Below are 17,729 nucleotides of genomic sequence, written 5' to 3'. Positions count from 1 at the left end.
CCTGGGGCATCATATGAAATGATTACCTAATCTGAGAATAGGTTTCAGACTCTGTGTTGGTGTTTATGCTGATAGTTGGCTTATGCAATGTTTGCCCTTTTGAGATGGACTGCTTTGACTGAGCATAATGTTCTCTAGGTCTATCTGTGTAGTGATGAGCTTTGTCGGTGTCCTACACATATATAGTATCCCATTCTGTGTATGTACCAAAGTTGCTTTATCTAATCTTCTATTCGTTGGCTTTTGGTTATTGCCAATTTTATGATATTTTGAAGAGTACTTTGATGAACATGGGCATTCATATGTCTATCTTTAATTTGTGATCTTAGTATACCCACTAAAAGCCTTGCTGGAATACATGCAGTTTATTATCCCATTTGTTTGTGGTATCACCATATCACTTTACAGAGTAGTTGGACAGAACTACCAGCAGCAGTGTCTGGGAGTTCCAATCTCTCTGCTTCTTCTCTGGTACATTTATTTCTGTTTTTCTTTCCTTCTTTTCATGGGCTACCATTTTCAGTGTAACATGATATATCTACATTTTTTTCATATCTGCATCTTCTGTATGGCTCATGATCAGGAACATTTTCTATGGTTGCTGCAAGCCGAGTGCTCACTTGATCAGGAACATTTTTAATGTGTCTATTTGACATTTAGATGCCTATTTTGATTAACTGTCTAGGTATAATTTTTACTGCCTTTATTGTTGAGTTATTTGGATTTTTTTCTTATTAAAGTCTTGCATCATTCTATATATTTTAGTGGTATATAATTGCCCCTGTGTCATTGGTCATAATTGTTTTCCAGTCCAGGAAATAATTGTTAATTCTCTTTTTTTGTTTGTTTGTTAATTCTCTTATTGAATTATTTTGATGTATATATGGGTCTTATTATACAAAGAATTACTCAGTTATTTTGCTTCTCTTATGTGGACCTCCTCTGCTGTGTTTGAAACGTGTATGCCCTGTATTTGGGCCCTTAAGTATGTAACTGTTTTCCCACTGGTGATCTTTATGGGTCTGTACATGGAGGTAGGTCTTTGATCTATCTTGAGTTCAGTTTTGTACATGAGAAGTCATATGGGTCCTGTGTAATTCTTCTGTAGATTTAGATCCAATTTTGCCATCACCATTGGTTGTAGAGAATGGTTTCTTCCCATTTAATTGTTGGCACTTTCTTGAATATCAGTTGCCTACAGGTGGTTGACTTTATTTGTAAGTTGTCTCTGCCCCCCCCCCCCCGCACCACCACACACACACACACACACACACACACACACACACACACTGGTCAGTGTACCTATGATTTGATCAGTCCTATGCTGTTTTGCCTAATGTGGCTGTATAATAGGTTTTGAGATTGGGTAGTGTGAGTTCTCCTACTTTGTTGCACTTTTGATCTTTCTTGCTTATCCTGGGTCTCTTCTCCCTTCATATGAAGTTAGTAATTAGTGTTAACATTTGATTATGGAATGAAGTTATTATTTGGATCAGTATTGAATGGTATTTAAAATTTGTGTTGGGTAATATTGATATTTACATAATGAGCCTTCCTATCATGAGCCAGGGACATTCTTCCATTTGTGTAGATCTCCTTTGGTTTCTTGTTGTTAGGTGCTGTTGAGTTGAGTTCTGTCTTAAAGTGACCCTCTGTACAACAGTGTGAAGTGCTGCTCAGTCCTGTCCTTGATAAACGATTTAATCAGTTATTGTCTCTGTGTGTCCAACACTTCTAGACAATTATAATTACATAAAGATAAAAATTAAATGTAAGAAATAAAAGTCTATTCATAATAAGTTTAAAACAGACAAGGACTTACTCTCATAGAAAAATAAAAAGATATTTAACCCTAGAGAAAATTCAGGTTGAGTCAAGAGGGAAATCAAGTGACCTTGTACCATATTTTTCCATGATTAAATCCACTATAATCAAGTTTACAATAGTATATGTCTGATGCTAACACTGAAAGAATTTCTTCAGGGATAATAAATTAAATTAAGGAAAATTTAACATTGTTTATTATTTTAATTGTCTTTAAAGATAATTAATATTTAAAACAATAACAAATTTGTATACTTATCTATTATATTCAAGTGATTTTGTTTAAAAAGGGACAGAAGATAAGGAAGAAAGAATTGGAAATATGTTATTAAATTATCCTTATGCTCAATGGAAGGAATGTATTATTGTCTAAACATAAAATAAGATTGTTAAAAATTCATGTTATAAAACAGGATAGATTTTAAAAAGTTCATGCAAGAATAATTTAATAATTCAATTAATGTAAATAATATTTATAAAATACTAATTCAAAGCAAGAAAAAGAGCAAAAACAATCCAATAAATAGAAAACTACTAGTAAAATGTAACTACTAGTAATGTGTTCAGTTTTGATACAAAATGTTCAATATGGTATAAATTTAAGTCTGAGTACTGATTTGAGTTGGAGACATTTCCTTTGAGGCAAATACCTATCATTCTCATGTTAGAACAGTGTATGACTGTTGTAGGATAGGGGCCCACCTGGGTAAAGTTCAATCTGGTGTAAGGGGAGAGAGTAAATTTGGCACACAGTATAAGATTTTTTTTTTCCTCTTAAGAAATTCTCTTGAGGGAAGGGGGAGCGGGAAGGGAGGGGAAAAAAGAGGACTTGATGCAAAGGGTGTAAGTAGAGAGCAAATGCTTTGAAAATGATTAGGGCAAAGAATGTACAGATGTGCTTTACACAATTGATGTATGTTTGGATTGTGATAAGAGTTGTATGAGTCCCTAATAAAATGTCAAAAGAAAGAAATTCTCTCAACCCCAGAGCTGATGAGAATCTTCGTTTAATGAGAGGAAAGGGCCACGTGTCATGTAGGTAAAAGGTATTAGAACAGTCACCCTGAAACACGCTGATGCCACCAAGTCAATTCCAACTCATAGTGAACCAATAAAATGGAGTAGAACTACTCCACAGTGCTTTAGAGACTTCAGATATTTATGGAAGCAGACAGCCTAATCGCTTTCCTGCAAAGTGGCTGGTGGGTTTAAACTAACAACCATGCTATTAGTGGCTGAACACTTAAGCCATTGCATCACCATGGATACTAAGAATTTTTTAGTCATTGGAAAATTCTCATCTGTATAGAGGAAATATCACTTCTGCCTTATAGGACTGCAATAGTGATCAATGAAAGCCACAAAGAAAACACAAACAAAAAAGAGCCCTTGGGGACAAATGACAACAAGGGGAACAGAGGAACAACCAGAAGATAATATTGCTGCACATATATCTGAAAGTATAAATTAAATAAGAAAAAATAAAAAGTAAAACAACCTATCACTTCCTCACACACAAGCCTCAGAAAACCAAAAATTCAAACCAGACACCAAAGATTAAGGTATGTTGGTGAGGATATGATAACATGTTAAATGTCTTTGTCATTAGGGAATTGTAAAGTTTTACAGTGAGATACCATATTTTTGAAATGAATGAATCAAGCAACAATAAAGGGCAACCTAATAATGCCTTATGTTGTTAAGTGTTTTGATAGTTGTTTAAAGGCCATAAACACAGTTGTTCTCTAAAATCTGGTCAGGAATATGCACCACTTGTTTTAGTTTTGGTTTTGTGTTTTAATGCACTGTGGTCTTAAATAAATGCTAATATCAGTTTGATGATTTCCAAAGTATCTGATAAGGAGGGACACTATAAAATACTCAAGAGAATGGTAGACAAAGAACCACTAACTTTTGTGAACATATATTCCCTGAATGAGAGACCCGCTTAATATGTCAACCAAACACGCCAAAAATTGAAAAAAGAAATCACAGCCTCAAAAATTATAGTGGGTGGCTTCAACACACTGCTCACTGAGAAAAATCATAGGGAAAGAAACTCAACAAGGAGGCTAGAGATCTAAACACTACAATTAGACAGTTTGACCCGATAGATATTTACAGAGCTATTCATCCAAATTCACATTCTTCTCAAGCCCACATAGCACATATTCAAAGATAGACCATATGTTGGCATAAAAGGTGAATCTACATTAATTTAAGCACATTGATATACAGATCTCTCTCTGACCACTGTGCCATAAGGCTAGAAATCGACAAAACGAAGACAAAGAAAACTAGAGCAAACAATTGGAGGATGAATAACTCTACTGCAAAAGGAATGTGTACTGCCACAGATCAGAGATGAAATTAGGAAATTTCTAAAAACCAATGAGAATGAGCACACGATGTACCAAAACTTATGGGCCACAAGGAAGGCACTTATCAGAGGAAGTTTCATAGTGATACATGCACACATGAGAAAGGAGTAGAGACTCATGATTGATAAGCTTGCACAAAATTTACAACAACTAGAGCAGTCAGCAGGACAATCCTACTAATGAAAAAGAAAGGAAATTATAAAAATCAGGGCTGAGATTTCCCTATGGGGAAAATATTGCTGCTAAAAGTTGGTTCTTTGAAAGGATAAACAGAATCGACAGTCCACTGGCAAACCTAACCAAAGAAAGGAGGGAACAAATTTAATAGCAAGAATAAGGGACCACAGAGGACATTACAACAGACCCGAATGAAACAAAAAAGGATACTTACACAGTACTATGAAGGATTGTACTGCAATGAATTGAGCAATTTGGAAGACATGGACAAATTCTTGGAAAATCAATCACTCCCTAGACTATCCTCGGTGGACATCAAAAATCTCAACAGACCCATAGCAATAGAAGAAATAAACAAGGTTATCAAGGGATTACCAACAAAAAAATCTCCTGGACCAGATGACTTCACTGGAGAATTCTACAAAGCATTTGGGGAAGAACTAACACCAATACTACACAAACTCTTCCAGATAATAGAAAAAGACAGCAAACTACCGAACTCCCTCTATGAAGCTAGTATAGCTCTGATACCAAAACCGGGCAAGGATCCCACAAGAATTGAGAACTACAGACTGGTATCCCTAATGAGCATCGATGCAAACATCCTTAACAAAGTACTAGCCAACAGAATACAAAAGTATGTAAAACAAATAATTCACTATGACCAAGTGGGATTCATACCAGGGATGCAGGGATGGTTCAACATTTGAAAGACCATTATTATTATTCATCACATTGACATGAAAAAGTATAAGAACCTCATGATAATATCGATAGATGCATAAAAAAACATTCGACAACATCTAACACCAATTCCTGTTTATGACACTTGAGAAGATAGGAATGGAAGATAGGAATTCCTCAAGACAATACAAGCTTTATATGAAAAACCAACACTCAACGTGGTAGTCAATTGAGAAAAGACTAACACAATTCCACTGAAAAAGGGAACCAGACAAGGATGCCCTTTGTCCCATTCTTATTTAATATCATTCTGCAGGTTTTAGTTAATAGCATAAGGCAAAGAAGAGACATCAAAGGTATTCTTTAGGGGAAGGAAGAGGTGAAACTGTCATTATTTTCAGATGATATGATTTTATATACAGAAAATCCCAAGAGGTCCACAAGGGGAGTACTGGAAGCAATAGAGGAGTTTGGCAGAGTGACAGGATACAAGATCAACAAACACAGTTTACCGGATTATTATTCACATTGGATAAGACCACAGAAGAAGAGATAAAAAAGGTGGTACCCTTCACAATAGCCAGATATAAATGGAAATATCTAGGGATATACCTGACTAAAAGAACAAAAGATCTATATGGGGAAAACTACAGAACACTATTACAAGAAACCAAGAGTGACCTCAACAAATGGAAGAATATCCCTTGTTCGTGGATTGGAAGACTCAATATAGTCATAAATGTCAGTTCTGCCAAAGACCTTATATAAGTTTAATGCCATCCCGATACAATTACCTTTATCTTTCTTCAAAGAATTGGAATAACTGATTACTAACTTCATATGAAGAGGGAAGAAGCCGAGAATTAGCAGAAAACTCAAGAAGAAGGACACAGTGGGAGGGCTTGCTTTACCTGACTTTAGCCCATTCTATACAGCCACAGTTGTCAAAACCACTTGATATTGGTACAATGACAGATACTCAGACCAATGGAAAAGAACTGAAAACCCAGAAATAAAATCATCAGCATATATACAACTGATCTTTGATAAGGGCCCCAAAAATATCAAATGGGAAGCAGATGCCCTCTTTAACAGAAAAAAATGGATATTTACCTGCAGAAAGATGAAGCAAGACCCTTATCTCACTCCAAGCTCAAGGTGGATCACAGACCTTGAAGTTAAACCCCAAACTATTAGGGCCATCAATGCGGGATTTGGGACCAACTTAAGAATTTGGCACAGGGAATACACAGGCTATTAGAAATACGGAAGGACTGGGGGAAGGGAGACTTCGGATAGGGCAAGATATAACAAAATAACGATGTATAAATTACCAAGGGCACATGAGGGAGAGGGAAAGAGGAGGGAGGGGAAAAAAAAGATGACCTAATGCAAAGGGCTTAAGTGGAGAGCAAATGCTTTGAGAATGATTGGGGCAGGGAATGTACAGATGTGCTTTATACAATTGATATATGTATATGTATGGATTGTGATAAGAGTTGTATGAGTCACTAATAAAATGTAAAAAAAGAAAAGCGGAGAAAAAAATGATTAGGGCAAAGACTGTACAGATGTGCTTTATACAATTGATGTATGTATATGTATGAACTGTGATAAGAGTTGTATGAGCCCCTAATAAATTGTTAAAAAAATAAACTTTAACTATATTAAAAAAAAAGAAATACGGAAGGACACAAACACAGAGGATGCACACATTGACAAATGGGATATACTGAAGATAAAACACCTGTGTACATCGAAAGAATTCACCAAGAGCATAATAAGAGAGTCCACGGACTGGGAAAATATCTTAAGCAATGACACATCAGACAAAGGCCTTATTACTAAAATCTATAATACTCTGCTTGCTTCCCAAAAAAACCCCCCAAAATTGATTGCCCACTTGAGAGCTGGGCAAAGGACTTGAACAGAAGTTTCACAGGGGGCAGAAATCTGAATGGCCAACAAACATGTGAGAAAATGTTCCCGATCTTTAGCCATAAGGGAAATGCAAATTAAAACAACAATGAGGTACCATCTAACACCCTCAAAGGTAGCCCAATTAAAAAAATCAGAAAGCAACAAGTGTTGGAGGGACTGTGGGGCGACAGAAACTCTCATCCACTTCTGGTGGACCTGTAAAGATGTACAGCCCCTATGGAAATCGATTTGGCCATATCTAAATAGATGGAAATCAAGCTACCATATGACCCAGCAATCCCCCTACTGGGCATATACCCAGAAGAGGCAAGAAACAAACCAAGGCCAGACATCTGTGCTCCAATATTCATTGTGGCACCGTTCACAATTGCAAAGAGTTGGAAACAACCCAAATTTCCATCAACTGATGATTGGATTAAAAAACTGTGGTATATACATACAAAGGAATACTATGCATCGCTAAGAAGCAGTGATGAACGTATGAAGCACAACGCTGCATGGGAAGTACTGGAGGAAATAATGCTAAGCCAAGTAAGTCAAGCACAAAAGGACAAGTACCACATGAGTCTGCTGAGGTAAGCTTTAAAAAAATTTTTTTTAAGGCATAGGGAAAAAGCTACTGTATACAAACATTCCTGGGGGGTGAGGACCAGGTAATATGGCAGGGACCAGACCAAATACAGGGATACACATGACAGACACCTAAAAAATAGCTGGGCAAAAGGAATAAAGAGTAATAAAAAAGAAATGGTTAGTGGGGGCACAGGGCACTAACCCACCCAAAGAGAGGGTATTGTTTAAATCTCCACAGGGAAAGAGGAACCAGACTTCAACCCAGTGCTCCAAGATTTGAATGCAACATGTCGGCGTTGGAGCAGGGAACCAGTGGAGAAGTCTGGGGATCCAGCCCCAATCTCAACTACTAAGTGGACACCTGACCCACTCACCAGAACAATTTATTTCAAAGGTTGGCATTGAATCTGCAGCTTTCGTAGTCGGACATATCTAATCAGAGCACAGGGGAGCAGATGAAGTGGGAGGAGGAGAAAGTGGAGCACATCTGGCCTCACATCTGGCATGAGGACGATGTTCCCAACTAGAACAGCCAGTCCACAGAAAGGACCACTTGGCCAGTCCCACTATGAGACATGACGCCCCTCACTGACCCATAGCCCTACAGGGGACAACACCGGAGACACAGTGTGGGAATTGCACCTGACCTGATCCCACCACACCTAGGCAAAATACTAAGGGGGTGCAACAGAGCAGCAAGGGAATGGAACAACGAGGTCCCCAGGGAATGCTGAAGGTGGACTTTGGGGCCAGGGCATGGCGTACCAGCAGACTGGACTGGAAAACAGTCCTAAAGGCTAACAAACGATTCTTGGACTAACTACAAGCTTTTCTTTCTTGTTATACTTTGTTGTTGTTGTTTTTTGTCATTATTTTGTTGTTGTTGTTTTGTTGTATATTGTTGCTTGGTTTTGCTCTGTCTTGTTTATGTGCATGTTATCATCTTCTCAGGTCTGTCTAAATAAGATAGGCTGGACAAACAATCTCGAGGAGAAAACAATGGGACTGACAATTCCGGGGGACATGGGAGAGGAGAAGGTGGGGGGAAAGGCAGTAGTGTTAACAAAGCCAGGGACAAGGGAACAACAAGTGATCCAAATCAGTGGTGAGGAGAGTGTGGGAGGCCTGGTAGGGCATGATCAAGGGTAATGTAACCAAGAGGAATTGCTGAAGCCCTGGTGGGGACTGAGCATGATGGTGGGACAGGAGGAAAATCAAAGGAAATAGAGGAATGAGCTGGGAGGCAAAGGGCATTTATAGAGGCCTAGATAAAAACATGTACATATGCATATATATTTATATATGAGGATGCAGAAATAGATCTATGTGCATATATTTATAGGTTTAATTTAAGGTGGAGGAAGGACCTTGGGCCCCAACTCAAGTACTCCCTCAATGCAGGAATACTTTCTTCTATTACATTGGCATTCTATGATGCTCACCTTACCAACACAACCACTGAAGAAAAAGCGGGTGAATAAGCAAATGTGGCGAAGAAAGCTGATGGTGCCCGGCTATCAAAAGAAATAGCGTCTGGGTTCTTAAAGGCTTAAAGGTAAACAAGCGGCCTTCTAGCTCAGAATCAACAAAGCCCACATGGAAGAAGTACACCAGCGTGTTCGATCACGAGGTGTCGAAGGGATCAGGTATCAGGCATCATCAGAACAAAAAATCTTACCATAGTGACTAAGGGCGGCGGGGGGGGGGAGTGTGGAGTGGAGGCCCAAAGCCCATTTGTAGGCTACTGGAGATCCCCTTACAGAAGGGTTTCGGGGAGGAGACTCAGGGTGTGATGTAGCAATGATGAAAAATACAACTTTCCTCTAGTTCCTAAATGCTTCCTCCTCACCCCACTATCATGATCCCAATTCTACCTTGCAAGTCTGGCTAGACCAGAGGATGTACTGTGGTACAGATAGGAACCAGAAACACAGGGGATCCAGGGTGGATGATCCATTCAGGACCAGTGGTGTGAGTGGTGATACTGGGAGTGTAGAGGGAGAGAGTGGGTTGGAAAGTTGGAACTGATTACAAGGATCTACATGTGACCTCCTCCCTGGGTGACGGACAACAGAAAAGTGGTGAAGGGAGACATCGGATAGGGAAATTCATGACAAAATAATAATTTATAAATTATCAAGGGTTCATGAGCGAGTGTGGAGGGAGGGGAAAGAATGAGGACCTGATGCCAGGGCCTTAAGTGGAGAGCAAATGTTATGAGAATGATGAGGACAATGAATTTACATATGTGCTTTACACAATTGATGTGTGTATTGATTGTGATAAGAGTTGTATGAGTCCCTAATAAGACGATTTGAAAAAAAAGAATGTGTCAACTTTTTTTTAAGGGCCTGTGGCATTTTGTGGGCTTGAGGCATTTTGTGACCCCATGAGTAATATTTCAATGTACATTCTGAAGGAAGAGCAGAGACTCCTTTCAGGAGGAACACTAAATACGTTTTTGGTAAGTGATAGTGAGACGTGAGACAGAGCATTTGGTAGCTGTTAACTGCACAAGGAACCGCATACATATTGAGGTGATGAAATTATTTCTAGAAATCTTAACTAGAACTATGATCAATGTATTGTGACTCGTCAATGGCACCACTAGCAGCCTGGTCTGAAACAAGGACACATAAGGTTTTCCATGTAAAGGATATGGCTATGACTCCTTGAAACCACAATTCCTGAGGACATTTGTATCTGATCCAGTGGGTCTCATAGTACTTAGGCCTGTAGCTCTCAGTTTCCTAACATGTTTGAAGTAGCTTTACTCTCTAGGCACCAGGGAAAGTCTATGTGGCCTTGTCCAATTGGCACTTATCAATAGTGGATAATTAGGGTCAAACTTTTCAGATACAACAGTGCGTACTCAGAAGTCTTGACCTTAAAGACCCTGGTTTTATTTTGTTGGGTCTCAACTTGGCCCCAAATTGTTATCCACTTATCTCTTGAATCTGTGCCTTAGCTCTGTAAATGAGAAGTGTGACATTTCATCTACTGGAATCTCCCCATATTAAACCTGTGAAATATTTTAGTCCTTTCTCCTGAAGAACAAATCACCTATCCTCTCCCCACCCCCGCAAACCTTCCCTCTATTTTATTCAATAAAACATACTATTGACAGCATTCACTGCGTCAATCCATCTTTTCCAGGGTCTTTGTTTATGGCCCTCTCCTTAACCAAGCGTAAGATCCCTCTCCAAGGACAGGTCTGCTCTGAAGCATGACCAAAGGAAGAGCGTGACCGCAGTCCCCCACTACCACAAATTATGCAGTCGCGTTTCCCACATTTGGGAAAATCGCAGGGGTCAGCACATCCGGAGTGCAATGGATAAGCCTCGCCCTGGGAAAATCACCTTCGTGATCATGATCTCTCCCCTGCCAGCCAAGACCCACCTGAGATCTGCAATGGTGTCCCTTGCTCCACAACCTCTTCTAAATCAAGCCTGAATCTCTGAGAGTTTCCTGTTAATGTATTTGCATTTGATGTCAGTGATTTTTAAAATAATTTTCACCTTCTGTTGGATAACCTTTCTTTGGAATGAGTGCAAACATGGCTCTTTTCCAGTCAGTTGGATGAGTCACTGTCTTCCAAACTTCTTGGCATAGATGCGTGCTTCAGCAGCTTGTGGAAACACTCCACATGGTATTGCACTGATGTACTGCTGCGACCCTCACTGGGGCATCACTTTCCTGTCGGTTTGTCATCCTGTGGCGCCTTGTGTGTTGTTGTGATGCTGGAAGCTATGCCACTGGTATTTCAAGTACCAGCAAAGTAACCAAGGGAACAGGTTTCAACAGAGCTTCCAGACTGCAAACAAGGAGTAAGTTTTCCCTTTCATATAAATTAGCCAAGGGAAACATATGGATAGCTATGAAACCGTGTGCGATACTGAAATCTGCATGCATAGAACAAGAGCATTGTCAAAGATAGTGCCGAGAGACGAGCCCCTCAGGCTGGAAGACACTCAAAACACGACTGAGGAAGAAGTGCCTTCTCAAAGCACTGTGGACCATAATGCTGTCGATCGATAAAGCCTGAGGGAGGAAAGCCTTCAGAATCCTCATTTGCTGATGGGGCAGGATTCAAAATAAGAAGAAACCACTGAAAATATCATTTAGTCATTGAAACTTGGAGTGTACAGAGTATGGACCTAAGACAATTAGAAGTCATCAAAAACGAAATGGTGTACATAAAGGCAGATACCTAGGCATTAATGAACTACAATAGTCTGTATTTGCCATTTTGAATCAGAAAATCATACAGTTTAATTATGCCAGGAATTACAAAGTCAAGAGGAATGGCTTTGCATTAATTATTAAAAATGGTATTTCAAATTTTATCTTGAAGAACAATGCTGTCTGTGATAGGATAATGTCTATCCAGATATAAGAAACTCCAATCAATACAACTTCCATTAAAATTTATGCATCAATTACTAAATTTACTGATGCAGAAATTGAAGAATTCTGCCAATGTGTGCAGTCTGAAATCACACATGCAATCAAGATACTTTGATAATTGTTGACAATTGGAAAGAAAAAGGAAGGAAGAGTAATTGGAAAATATGATCTTGGTGATAGAAATGTAGCTGGAAATCACACGACAGAACTTTGCAAGATCAACAACTTCTTCATTGCAAATACCTTTTGCCAACAACACAAAAGGCGACTATAACATGACCTTCTCCAGATGGAATGCACAGACTGACTCCATCTGTGAGAAGAGACAATGGACATGCTCACTATCAGCAGCTAAAACCAGGCCCATGTTGACTGTGGGACAGGCCTTATAAGTAAATTCAGGTTGAAACGGAATCAAATGAAAACAAGTCCAGGAGAGCCAAAGTACAACCTTTGAGTCTATCCCACTTGAACCTCAAAAACATCTGAAGACCAGACTCGATGCATTGAACACTAATTACAGGAAATCTGATGACTGGGATAATATCTAGAATATCATGTATTGAGAGGCAAGCAATACAGTAAGGGGTTATTATAAAAGACAATAAAGAAAAAGAAAAAAAATACTATTGACATATTATGTTCTAGCCTCCTAACTACAGTACATGATCATCTGTGGATTTATTTTTATGGTTTTATTCATTCGAAACAATTTAATAGTGTTATAGGCATGTAATCCACCTATCACACAGTTCAGTAGTTCAATCATAATAAGAGTTGTACACTCATTGCCCAATCAACTTATTTTTGAACGTTCACTCCTGCCTCCATGGTTAAAGCACTTTTAAAATGAGTTGTGTAATCATCATCAGTTCTAAAGAGTGCTCCCTCCCCATCCCACGTGCATCATTTGCTCCCTCAAACCTACTCTCCCTAACTCCCGCCCTAACCTCTCCATCCCCTATAAACCCTTGCAGTAGTTCTTATGTTTGTGCTCCTATTCCTTCTGTGCTTAGCAACCTGGAAAACAAACAGAAGCAGTATAAAGAGAAAAAGTTCAATTGCAAGGATAATATAATATTACAGAGATAAAAATACAAATAGTTGGAAAGAAAGAAAAGACCGGCGTGAATTGGTATGATTTCTGTAAGAGCTCCAATAAAATGCTTTCAGGGGGAAATTGTCACACATCTGAGTGTGAGTTTGAGACCCTGTCCCAACAACCAATTTTTCAAAAAGACATAAGAAAGTGTCCATTTGGGATGGTATCTGTATTTGAAATGAATTCACCTCTTTGTGATGTTTGGCTTAGGATCTGTAAGTAATAGTGACTTTATTAGATAGAAACCAGGCTACTGCCAACAACATGTTGGGTCAAATTGGGGCCAACCTGTTGCTCAAAGTTTACATTTGGAAATCCACAAGGGTTGCAGCGACCAGGAGCACAGGAAGGAGGATGGTGGGGGATGGAAGAAAGACAGGAGACCTGATACAAGAAGCTGAGGCAGGTGGAGCCTGTTCCCTGATGAGGAAGGAGGCTTCCCAGCAACTGCAGCGCATTAATTTATACGGGCAAGGCATAAGGAATTTCATGGCTAGTCGAGGGGAGTCGGAAGCTGGGAAGAAGGAGCATAGCTGATTTGCAGGTCATCCTGCTTCAGCGATGTTACAGGGAACAAGGGGGGAACTGTCAACTGTCCCTTAGGTGAAGGACACGACACTTGTTGCATCCGCTCCTTGAGCTGTCAGCACCCTTCCATGGGGCCCTGCCTCAGCTGAAGGAAGTGATGATCCTGCCCCACTAGTCCAAGAAGTAGACAGTTTTTCCCCCCAAGAGTTTGCCTCCAGCTTCTCGCAGCCTTCACCAGTTGCATCTCACACTGGACACCTGCAAACATAGGGACATTCCAGTCAGCAAAACCCTCACACACATCCACTGTGTCTCTCCACCATGCACATTCACGCTTGCTTTTTCTCTGTAAAATCACTTTTTAACATAGTAACAAGGAAAACCCGGATCAGCACTCAAAGGTGACTTGTGTTCAGACCTGATAATTGAATTTGGACACCTGGGAATTCCAGAGTTGAGGCACTTCTCCCAGGGCTGGGTTGTTTTATCAGCAGAAGGAAGGGTTGACACCAGTAAGTGAAGTGCATGACTGCTGAGAAGGTCATCACAAGAGCAGATAAGAATGTCCTAAGTATCATAGGGAGTCTCAGGCGTGTTGTTTATGATGAGTGGGGCTGCTAATTACAAAGTCAGCAGTTTGAACCACCAGTGGTTCATTGGGAGGAAGATGAGGCTTTCCACTCCCACTGAGATTTGCAACTTAACACTCCTACAGGGGAAGTGCTACTCTGGCCCCTTGTGTCTTTGAGAGGAAATGACTCAATGGCACTGATGCTTTTTGGATGTGCTTTTGGAAGGACACTGCATTCTGGGTAAAGTAAGGTATGTATAATTTTACTATACTAAATGGAGAGAACACAGCACTTTATTGCATTTTTGAATAAATACACAAATGTGGGTAGAGGCACCATTACCATCTTAACTTTATAGGTGGAAAACTACAAATGGAATTCTTAAAATTTCAGCTGTGTATCCCCCAGAGACTCACCTCATGCTCTTTGTCCATGTTCTTTGAGCTCTTAGGGGGAAAAAACAAAGAATTTGAGTTAGGCTACTTCAATGCTATAGTGTGAAATTTGTAAGATTTTCCTATGAAACTATCAGAGGACAACTCTTCATACCTAAAAGAATAGGTGAGCACAATGTCCCAATGGGGAACAGTTCCTCAGTTCTTCTATCCACACATGTGCCCATCATTGCAGGTTTCCATTGTGTTCAGAGTTCATAATGTGTTTCATGTTCTATTTCCTTAGTTTAAAAAAAGTCTTTGAAGATTAACAATTTGATAACAAAATTTACTCATCATAAGCTTCTGAGTTAACTTTTATGTCTTTAATTTAACTGACCCCACAGATAGATTATACAGCCCCCGTTAGCCATAATTATTAGTATTTTTACCCACACTTGTGCCTCTGGTCTTGGGTCACAAGCCAGTTTTGTGATAAGACAGACTTTAACCTACTTTGTCGTTTATGCTTCTTGCTTCTGCTGTCATATGGTTATTTCTCATTAAATAAAAATTTTAAATCACACTCTTAAAATTACTTAAAAATGACTTTATTGTTCATGCTTAGATCTTTGGATATTTTTAGTTGTATGCCTGTGTGTGGCGGGTGGGGGACATGATCTGATACACGGATTCATTCTTCTGCACGTGGAAATCTAATTCTTTTTTTAGGGGGGGGTTTAAATTTTTATTTCAAAAGCTTGGATAGCTTCAATATCCAGGTCGTGGCAAAATCAGGACACGTGTAAAATACCTTACAATACATTAGATTCCCTAAAAGGTACCAAAAAGTACAGTAAAATTAACACTTCCGTTAACAGGAAATGTATGACACAAATAATATAAAATTAAAAGGTGAAAAAAGGTGACACTGGTTTCCTAAGATACAAGTTTACTCTTTACCCACCAGGGCCTGCAGGCCCCGGATACAGAGCAGCAGCAGGGCGCACACCCACCCCTCGGGTTTGGGGGAACCTGGTGTTAAATTAGGCCCACGATGCTGCTCGGCCTCTGATACACCACACGCTGCTAACACAACTAGCTCTGGAAATAGTAAACAGGAGAGTGATTTCCAGGGGGAAAATTTTAAATAAGATGCACATGGGACAGGCCATAGAAAGTTTGCCAAGTTAAATTTGGTACATAATTGTGTTCACTGATATCCAAACGGAGCGGCGCGGTCAGCTGTCGTGCCTGCCACGGCCTCAGTATGGCTTGTAGTTATTCTGGTGGCCACCGCGTCGCTGGCTCTTCCCGTAATTTGTACTACCCTGACTGTAGTCGTAGCCGTAGCCGTAATAGCCATAGGGCGAGTAGTCGTAGCCGCCATAGCCGGGCCCGTAGCCCTGCTGGTAGCCGTAGCCCTGGTTCCAGTAGTTGCCGTAGCCCTGATTCCAACTCTGACTCTGACTTCCACTTCCACCACCACCACCATTGCCTCTGTTCCCTCGGTTGCGGTTTCCACGGCCCCCAGAGCCGTACTGCTGCTGCTGGTAGACCTCTTTGGGTTGGGCCACCTGGATTTCACACTTGCTTCCACTGACAGTGTGAAACTTTTTCTCCAGAACCTTCTTCACAGGTTCCTCTTCTTTATAGGTGATAAAAACAAAGCCTCGTCTTTTGTTAGACTTTGGATCCATGGGAAGCTCAATGGCCTCAATCTCTCCAAATTCGCCAAAGTACTCCCTAATCTTCTCCTCAGTGGCCTCAGGATTCAGACCCCCAACGAAGATTTTCTTCACCGGATCCTTTTTCATGGCCATGGCCTTTTTAGGGTCAATAACCCGACCATCCAGCCGGTGCTCCTTCTGGTCTAGTACCTTCTCCACGCTGGTCGCATCTTTGAAGAGGATGAACCCAAATCCTCTTGACCGTCCAGTGTTAGGATACATTTTTATTGTACAGTCAACGACCTCTCCAAATTTGGTAAAATAGTCTTTCAGATCCTTTTTGCTGGTATCCCAGCTCAAGCCACCAACAAACATTTTTTCCGCGTCCTCCTCGTTCTTGCTGGCGTTGATCTGGTCTCCCTCGGCGCCATTCTGATTGCCGGCCGGGGTGGCGGCGGTCGCCGTGGTGGCTACAGTCGCAGTCGCCGTCGTGGTCGTGGTCGCGGTGCCGGACCCGGCCGGCGACTCGCCCTCTGGGGCGGCCTCGTGCCCGTTTTCCGTGGCGCCGGTCGTCTCCATTGGCTGCTCGTCACCCGTTTCCGACATAGCTAGGCCGGTGCGCTGCGGCTCAGCTTCCCTCCGGCCCACGTAGTTCCGCCGCCTTGGAAATCTAATTCTTACAGAATCATTTATTTAATGGTTACTTCACTTAAGAGGATTTAATACTCTTTTTTTTATTAATTTTAACAATTTATTAGGGGCTCATACAATTCTTATCACAGTTCATACATATACATACATCAATTGTATAAAGCACATCTGTACAGTCTTTGCCCTAATCATTTTTTTCTCCTCTTTTCTTTTTTTACATTTTATTAGGGATTAATACTCTTATATAAAATAAGTTTACCTAAGTTGTATAAGCATATAATTTTTACTTTAAAATTTACTCCATTGGTCTATGTGGAGTCCCTCTGTGAAGGATTACACTCTATTCTGCTCACCATATAACAGGTGATTCACACTCACCCAGAGATACCTGAGAGTAAGGTCTAGTGAATCATTTCCCAAAGATGCCTGGAAAGTAAGAGGAGGAGGGACTGCATTTGTCTAAATGGTGAGATTCTGTTTTGCAGGAAACTGTGGATGATAGTGGAGTCCCCAATTGTATTCATTTGTATATCACATTTATTATGTATTTATTGCACATAGTTTTCCTGATTAATAGCCATACAGGTAAACTGAATAAGGAGTGGTATGTATACTGAATGTTAAACATTAAACAATTTAACACTTTGTGAATGTAAAAAACTATAATATATTCTTAATTTAGGTAATTACTTGACTAAACAGCATTAATCTAAACATTCTGCACCACACTTCATCAGAGATGTTGTTGGGTGCTTTGGTGTCAGCTTTGATCATCATGGTTCTATGTACATCAGAAAAAAAACATAAACTGCCACATCTTGGACTGTCCCCACTTATTCCTAGAG

General features: G+C 40.2%; 1 non-coding gene and 1 pseudogene across 1 annotated transcript; both read right to left on the bottom strand.

Moving 5' to 3' along the window:
* Positions 1–10,812: 10,812 nt before the first annotated feature.
* LOC142428179 (U1 spliceosomal RNA) lies at positions 10,813–10,976 on the bottom strand. Its single transcript, XR_012780151.1, has one exon. It is a non-coding gene; the product is annotated as a U1 spliceosomal RNA (small nuclear RNA).
* Positions 10,977–15,692: 4,716 nt separating this feature from the next.
* LOC142427830 (heterogeneous nuclear ribonucleoprotein A/B pseudogene) lies at positions 15,693–16,854 on the bottom strand (annotated as a pseudogene).
* Positions 16,855–17,729: the final 875 nt, after the last annotated feature.

This window comes from Tenrec ecaudatus, chromosome 15 (genome assembly GCF_050624435.1).
Source record: "Tenrec ecaudatus isolate mTenEca1 chromosome 15, mTenEca1.hap1, whole genome shotgun sequence".
NCBI classification, from domain to species: Eukaryota; Metazoa; Chordata; class Mammalia; order Afrosoricida; family Tenrecidae; genus Tenrec; species Tenrec ecaudatus.
The sequence above is the reverse complement of the archived record's forward strand: the minus strand, read 5'-3'. Positions and strand labels throughout refer to the sequence as shown.